Genomic DNA, 8,373 nt, shown 5'->3' with positions numbered 1-8,373 from the left:
TGGAGCCTACTTAAAACAAACAAACAAACAAGACAAAACAAAACAAAAAAGGGCAAGTGGGCTTATTCAGTTCAGCAGCCCCTCAGGGAACACTGTATTATTATTTTGCCTTTTTAATGCCTTTTTATATTCTGAAATTATAAGGAAAGATATTTAATTTCTAACAGTAGTATTTTTAAATTAAAAATAGAACTACCCTATGACCCAGCAATTACACTACTAGGTATTTATCCAACCAATACAGGTATGCTGTTTATAGCAACACTATCAACAATAGCCAAAGTATGGAAAGAGTGCAAATGTCCATTGAGGGATGAGTGGATAAAAAAGATGTTTTATACACACACACACACACACACACACACACACACACAATGGAGTATTACTTGGCAATCAAAAGAATGAAATCTTGCCATTTACAACTACAAGGATGGAACTAGAGGGTATTATGCTAAACGAAATTAGTCAGAGAAAGACAAATATCATATGACTTCACTCATATGAGGACTTTAAGAGACAAAAGAGATGAACATAAGGGAAAGGAAACAAAAATGATATAAAAACTGGGAAGGGGACAAAACATAAGAGACTCTTAAATATGGAGAACAAACAGAGGGTTACTGGAGGGGTTGTGGTAGAGGGGATGGGCTAAATGGGCAAGGGGCATTAAGGAATCTACTCCTGAAATCATTGTTGCACTAAATGCTAACTAACTTGGATATAAATAAAAATAAATAAATAAATAAACAAACAAACATTAAAAAAAAAAAAGCTTATTTGAGTAAAAATCTATTCCAGTTGGGCACATGGGAAGTAGTTAAAAGTGCTCCAGTGCTGGGAGTGAGGAGAAAGACTTATGGAGAAAAGGCTGAAGCAAAGAAAGGAAATCATTCAATTGGCTATGGCTTAAGTATTTGTCTTATTTGGAAAAGCCTATTGGCTACTTATGACGGGTTGTCCTTTTGATTTCTTAACTTCGAGTCATTTACAAGCCTAGATTTGGTTCTGTTTTCCTAGGTTGCTAAGGTATTGGAACCACTTCAGTCTAATGGCCTGTTTAATAAATTTAACAGAATTTGGAAAGACCAAAACACAACTAGGCTAGAGGACCCATGGATTTCTTTCGGCACAGATATTTTCAGTACTCAGGAAGATAGAGAAAGTAAAACTAGACTGAGAGACTGCCACAGTCTCACTCCGTGAAAATACGGAAACACGCTGAAAGGTGGGGACCCTGATGGCTCAGCCACGGATACATCTCTGGAGTGCACTGCGATGCTCAGCACATAAGAGGCATACTGCACATATCTGTTGAATGAATAAACCCATATGTGAGGCAAGTATTGCAGCAGTACCTCACCCTTACAGCAAAAGGGGACATGGGATCTGTTCAAGCACAGCATTTGCTTAGAGAGTGGAGCAGCCAGATTGTCATTCTTGCCTGCAGTCACAGCTGGCATAGCACTCACAGTCAGAAGCCAAGCCAATTTGATCACAGAAATATACTTTGGCCAAGAACTACTTAACTAAATGGAGCCTACTTCCCATGGTCCACAAACACAGGTGTTTACAAAGGACAAACCCAAAGGACAGGGAAATTCACTGAAGTTGCTCCATGGTGTTCTCTGAACACCAAGATAAACCTGGGTAATGATTCTCAGCCCAATTTGCCTGCCTGCTCAAACACTTAACATCTACCTTGAAATTCATAGGAGTCTAAGAATATATAAAGAACTGGTTACTTCCCCTGGTTATGAAGTACATCAAAAGAAAAACAATAGACTGAATTATCAAGTGAGATTTACTCTGCATTGCACTGTTTTTTCAACTAATTATGTTATCTTTCTCCTTCAAATGGTTCAAAGCATGTGAATAAAACCAGAAGTACAGAATATTCCACTTTGGTGATGAAAATTAATGGGTATATTAAGGGAGTAAAAGGTAAATGATATTTAGAAAAAGAGAGATTGGGGTGCCTGGGTGGCTCAGTTGGTTAAGTGTCCAACTTCATTCAGCCTAGGTTATGATCTCGCCATTCCGGAGTTTGAGCCCAATATGGGGCTCTGTATTGACAGCTCAGTGCCTGAAGCCTGTTTCAGATTCTGTGTCTCCCTCTCTCTCTCTCTGTGTCTCCTTCCCCCACTCGCACTCTGTCTCTCTGTCTCTCTCAAAAATAAACATTAAAAAAAAACTTTTTTAAATAAAGAAAAAGAGAGAGATAGAAATTACTTCAAACATCTGCTAATGGCATTTAACTTTAATTGCAAAGTCCCCAACATTACTTAAACCAGTGTCTGCCTGTCTACCAGGCACCAAGCCATACCCCTTTTGCACTATCAGGAACAGAAAGGCACACAGAGAGGCCACTGTACTTTGAACTAAAGGAATATCAGAGCTATTCTGAAATAATTGTTCTGGAGATTTCATATTTATTACATACTCTTAGTATGATCTCCTGATATTAGGAAGTATTTAGGCATCTGTTCAAAGCAAACAATTTTCTTTACTTAAATGTGGAACCCTTTGGGAGAGAGGGAGAGCTATTCCACAAAAAAATCCTTCAGGTGGAGGTTAAGATTAAGTAAACCATGCCCAAACACAGACTAAAAGCCACATAAATTCATGGCATCTTATGAAACCTCTGTAGTTCTACAATTTTTTTCGAGATAAGGAATGCTAAAAATGCACTCACGATGGAATAGCCTTGTATTTCCTCAGTGCCATCCACTCTTCCTAGGCACTTAATAATAAATCAAATTGCTAACTGTTTCTCAACTGCATCATTCCAAAAGAAGAGAGCTTCAAAGGAGACACTTCCCAAGTTAGCCATTCAATGGTCCTAAGACTTTAACTGGCTTACACTTAGGAAGATGTGAAATATAGACCAAAGTGCAGGAAAGTAATCAAAGATGTAGATATTTTGGACATCCTAGTCTTTATTTCTCTATTTTTCTAACCTGTCTTGTATTTTCTCCAGAACCTGCTTCACAGTCATGGAGAAATATTATGAGACAAGTCTAACTCAAACACTGTTATTTGCTTTGATAGTATGTGGGAGTGGAGAGTTAAAAAATCAAGGAGTAAAATGGTTTCAGAGCTGAGCTTCATTCTCCATATTCACCCGAAAAATTAGGATAATGACTGAATTATTATTGTTCCACCCCTCCATGACACAATCTCTTTACTCTGCTGGATAGAACCCAGTAGATGAAAGCCTCAAAAATAAATATTTTAAATCTTGTCAGGTATCAAATAAACACACTTTGACTCTAAGAAATTAACTAGTTAGAGCAGAAAAGCTTTGAGGAATGAGTATGAGTCAGAGGAATTTGAATCTATCTTCCCTAATTTCCAGAACATTGTGTCCCTAGGCAAGTTAACTGAACTTCTAAGATTCAGTTTCCCCATCTGTGAAAGTGAAATAATTATATCTACTTCTTAGGATTGCTATAGGATAGGTAAAATAATTTAGTTAAATGAGTAATACGCAGTCGGGCACAAAGTACAAGCTCAATTGTTCTATTCATACCTTCTTTAGACAGACTTGCATTAGATTGACTGGTGCATGTGACTATCCCAGTCACTCGACTGAAAGCACCTGGAAAGTGAAAACCATCTCTTAATTGTCTTTGAGTTTCTATCCATTCACAACACAGCGTTTGCTTAAAACAAATTATACTTCTTTTTAAACAAAATCAAACATTTGCTATTTGATATTGACAGGTATAGATATATGACTAAAATAATTTTACCTTATTCCCAGATTACATTTGGCTAAAGATTCATTAATTAAAATAAATGAGGACCATCGCCTCCCAGATCAACCTGCACATCACCAGATAGTGCCCTTCGTGCAGTACTCTTTTCTGCTTCCAACCCAAGGCCTCCCTTCCCCAATCTCCTAGAGTGGCTCATGTGCTTGTCTTGCAGCTCCAGTTACTCTGCCCATTTCCTTTCCCATTCCTCCCCAAGTCCTTCATCACATTGTCTGCTGCTACACTGCTGCCCACAGTCATGTCTCCTATTTTGTTTCTAGGGACTCATCATTCCTCTTTTTTCAGTCTCCTCCACTCCCCATGCCTCAACTCAGTCATACAGTAAATTCTAATAGAAAGTTAGGTAAATAATGTTCCTATCTGCTTAAATGGAAACCTCCACACTGGATATAAACCCTTCTTGATGGTTCAAGAAACTTTCCTCTATCACCTCTATCACCCTGTTTTATGTTTGTTTTCAGAATTTGTATTTTTATGATTTGCCTTTTTAGAAAGTATCTGCAGGGCCACAAAGACTAAGTTAAAGAGAGGTCCTGCTCCTTTAGGACCTAGTCCTCAGGGACATGGGGCACCTCTCAGCACCAGGAGGGATGAAGGTGCCCACAGAGCAGTTAGCACCCTGAATGTGCCCTACTACATAGGTATGCCCTGCTGTCTCCTGAGACTCTTGCTTTACACTTACAGGCAAGTCCCCACACCAGAATTAACCCAAATGCAAACACCATAGCCCTCCTCTTAGGGGCTGCATATATATGTGTTGGGTTTTTTTTTCAAATGAACAGTATTTAATTCTGTCCAAGAATTAAATTTATTCTCCTATTCTAAAAATACTATTTTTTTTAAAGTATTATATGTTTCCATTTTTATTACCTTCTCTGAGATCAAGTAGGGCTTAAAAAGAGAGTATGTGGTAGCCTTGAATCTTTAGATTTGAAGTTACAATTGGGAAGACTTTTTTTTTTTAATTTAATTTATTTGTTTTAATTTACATCTAAGTTAGTATATAGTGCAATAATGATTTCAGGAGTAGACTCCTTAATACCTCTTACCCATTTAGCCCATCCCCCTCCCATAACCCCTCCAGTAACCCTCTGTTTGTTCTTCATATTTAAGAGTCTCTTATGTTTTATCCCCCTCCCTGTTTTTATATTATTTTTGTTTCCCTTCCCTTATGTTCATCTGTTTTTCTCTTAAAGTCCTCATATGGGTGAAGTCATATATTTGTCTTTCTCTGACTGACTAATTTCGCTTAGCATAATACCTTCTAGTTCCATCCCTGTAGTTGCAAATGGCAAGATTTCATTCTTTTTGATTACCAAGTAATACTCCATTGTATATATGTATGTATGTATATATATATATGTATGTATATACGTATATATACATACACACACACCCCACATCTTTTTTATCCATTCATCCATCAATGGACATTTGAGTTCTTTCCATGCTTTGGCTATTGTCTATAGTGATGCTGGTTTATTTATTTTAAGAGAGTGTGCATGTGTGTGCATGCAAAAACGTGACTAGGGAGGGGCAGAGAGGGAGAGAGAGATCCCAAGCAGGCTCTGCACTGTCCAAGAACCATGAGATTATGACCTGAGCTGAAATCAAGAGTCCGATGCTCAACTGACTGAGCCATCTAGGTGCCCCTTAAATAAACTCTTGAAATTTGTAATAGTTTATCTTTTAGCAGTTCTATAATTTGAATCATAGAATTTTACAGGTGGAAGAATTTGCTCATTAATTTATTAAAGAAATTTATATTAAATGCTGCCATGTGCCAGCCTCTGTGCCAAATACTAATATACAGTAGTGATAAAAAGATAAATTTCTTAGTCTCATAGAGCATAGTTGGATGGGGAAGACCAATATTACAAAACAAACAAATAAATACATTTATGGTTATAATTGTTATAAGAATTGTGAGGTGGGGAAAAAAAGGAAAAAAAGGAAATGTGAGGTATCTCATTAAGATTGGAAGACCTCTTTGATGAGATGAATATGCATTATTATTGTATACTGGTGGTTTGCACAATTCTAAAGTTATGAAAATTGCCCACTGGAGTTGGGCAACATGGTGACATTAAAACCTGATGGAAAGGAGCCCACCATGTCAAAATCCAGTGAAAAAGTTTTCCAGTAGAGAGAACAGGTATGATGGCTTCAAAATGGGAACAAGTACGGGGTATTGGAAATCTGAAAGAAGGCCAGTGGGAGTGTAATAGTTGGACAGAGAGAAGTCAATAGGAGAAAAAAATAGAAAAGTAGCAAAGACCTGACCATTCTGGGCCTAATGGGTCATAGTAACATTTTGCTTTTATTTCCAAAGCAATGGAAGAGTTCTAAATAAGAGAATGATAAGATCTTAGGTTTTAAAATGCTGTTGAGAATGAGAGGTAGGGAGCCTAGATGGCAGAACAGCATGGAAGTTTTTTTGTGTATCTCATGTCCATGAAATACAGCCAGACCAACACTAAACCATCCCGCACACCTAGAAAACTGATCTGAGGATTAACACAATAATCTGCACAACCTGAACCACAGAATTCAGCAGGTACACGGCGCAGAGAGCTGAACTTGGAGAGAGAAAAGCTGCGGAGGACAGGGAGGAGCTTTTGCGTGTGGAGAGAGGACGGAGATGGTGGTGAGAATATATGAAAAGCACCCCTCCCCAAAAGCAGCTGGAGAGAAAGTGGAAAATTGGAAACAGCCGCAGGGACTGAACTAAAAGGGAGAAAGGAGAAAGAAGAGGGTTTAAATTCCATTAAGACTGTAAACAAGGGGAGTGCAAAGTCTGCAACTCCTCAGCTCAATACCTGGCGGTGCTCTGGTGGGAAGGGCGAATCCCCAGGAGGAGAGTGGGGTCCCGGAGGTTCTCGGGCCACACGGGGAAAAGCGGTTCCACTGCTGGAAGGACATTTGGTAGAGGCTGTGAGGCAACCTGGGCCCAGCAGACCCCAGAGAACGGCCACATTCGCTGGTGCTGGAACAAGGTCCTTAAAGGTGAAGCCTGGTGCTAGAGGTGTGTTGTGATTTTCCATAATCCCTGAAAAGCTGCTACTACACTACGTCGCGAACTTTTTCTGGGGTGGGCTGGCACCTGGCTGTAGTCTCTGGGCATCAGCAGCAGCACAGTAACGCAAACCTTCCTGGGTGCGGCCGGCATTTGGCCATTGCTCCGTGAGACTCTCCGTAGAGGGGCAGAACGAGTCAAAGCCACGGTCCCTCAGACGTAAGGAGCCGGGGAAAACAGCCGCATCCGAGAGAAAACTCAGGAGAGAGGTACTACGTGGGGCTTGGTCATGGACAGTGTAAAAGCGGGGAGTAGACGAAAGCTGAAGACAAAGGACAGGTGCATGATTGCTTATCGGAGAGAACATTCTGATACTTGAGACTGGAACTGGGTGCCGCCATTTTCACCAATCCCGTGCATGCGCATACACAGCTACAAGTGCCACAACAACCAACCCCAAAAGGGTAGCAGCGCCATCTAGTGGAGAACGGAGCCATTACACTAAGCCCCGCCCAACTGGGCCAACCTCCCTGCTCAAGAAGAGAAGTCTCACCTCCTGCTTAATTTATGGACTACAAAGCACTTCATAGTCTGACTTCTAGGGGAAAAACGAAATAATTTCAGCCGTATTTCAGTCTATTAGTAGGTCCATCTATTCAATTTCTTTTCTTTCTTTTTTCTTTTTTTTTCTTTTTCATTTCTTTTCTTTTTCTTGAATACAGAAAGAGGAAAATTCATTTTTATTTTCAATTTTCATTAAAAATATTTTTATTTAATTTTTGTACTATATTTTTTACTTTTGTGTAAATTTTTTCAAATTCTTTTTTTACTTCCATCATTTTATTTTAGTCTACTAAAGTGTATTCATTTTTTTCAAATTTTCAAACTGTTTCCTTTTTTTTCTTTCCCCTTTTTTCTCTAATCTATCAAGCCACTTTCAACACCCAGACCAAAACACACCTAGGATCTAGCATCATTTATTCAATTTTGTGTGTGTGTGTGTGTTTTTAATTTTTTAATTTTAATTATTTTAATTTTAATTTTTTCTACCTCATTAATTCCTTTTCTCCCTTCAAAATGATGAAACGAAGGAATTCACCCCAAAAGAAAGAACAGGAAGAAATGACAGCCAGGGACTTAACCAACACAGATACAAGCAAGATGTCTGAACCAGAATTTAGAATCACAATAATAAGAGGACTAGCTGGAGTTGAAAATAGATTAGAATCCCTTTCTGCTGAGATGAAAGAAGTAAAAACTAGTCAGAATAAAATAAAAAATGCTATAACTGAGCTGCAATCATGAGTGGATGCCTCAGTGACAAGGAAGGATGAAGCAGAACAGAGAATCAGCGATACAGAGGACAAACTTATGGAGAATAATGAAGCAGAAAAAAAGAGGGAGATTAAGGCAAAAGGGCACAATTTAAGAACTAGAGAAGTCAGTGACTCGTTAAAAAGGAGCATCAGAATCATGGGGGTCCCAGAAGAGGAAGAGAGAGAAATAGGGGTAGAAGGGTTATGTGAGCAAATCATAGTGGAAAACTTTCCTAACCTGGGGAAAGACACAGATGTCAAAATT

The sequence above is a fragment of the Panthera tigris genome, chromosome F2 (genome assembly GCF_018350195.1).
Source record: "Panthera tigris isolate Pti1 chromosome F2, P.tigris_Pti1_mat1.1, whole genome shotgun sequence".
Classification (NCBI taxonomy): domain Eukaryota; kingdom Metazoa; phylum Chordata; class Mammalia; order Carnivora; family Felidae; genus Panthera; species Panthera tigris.
Note: the sequence above shows the minus strand (reverse complement) of the source record.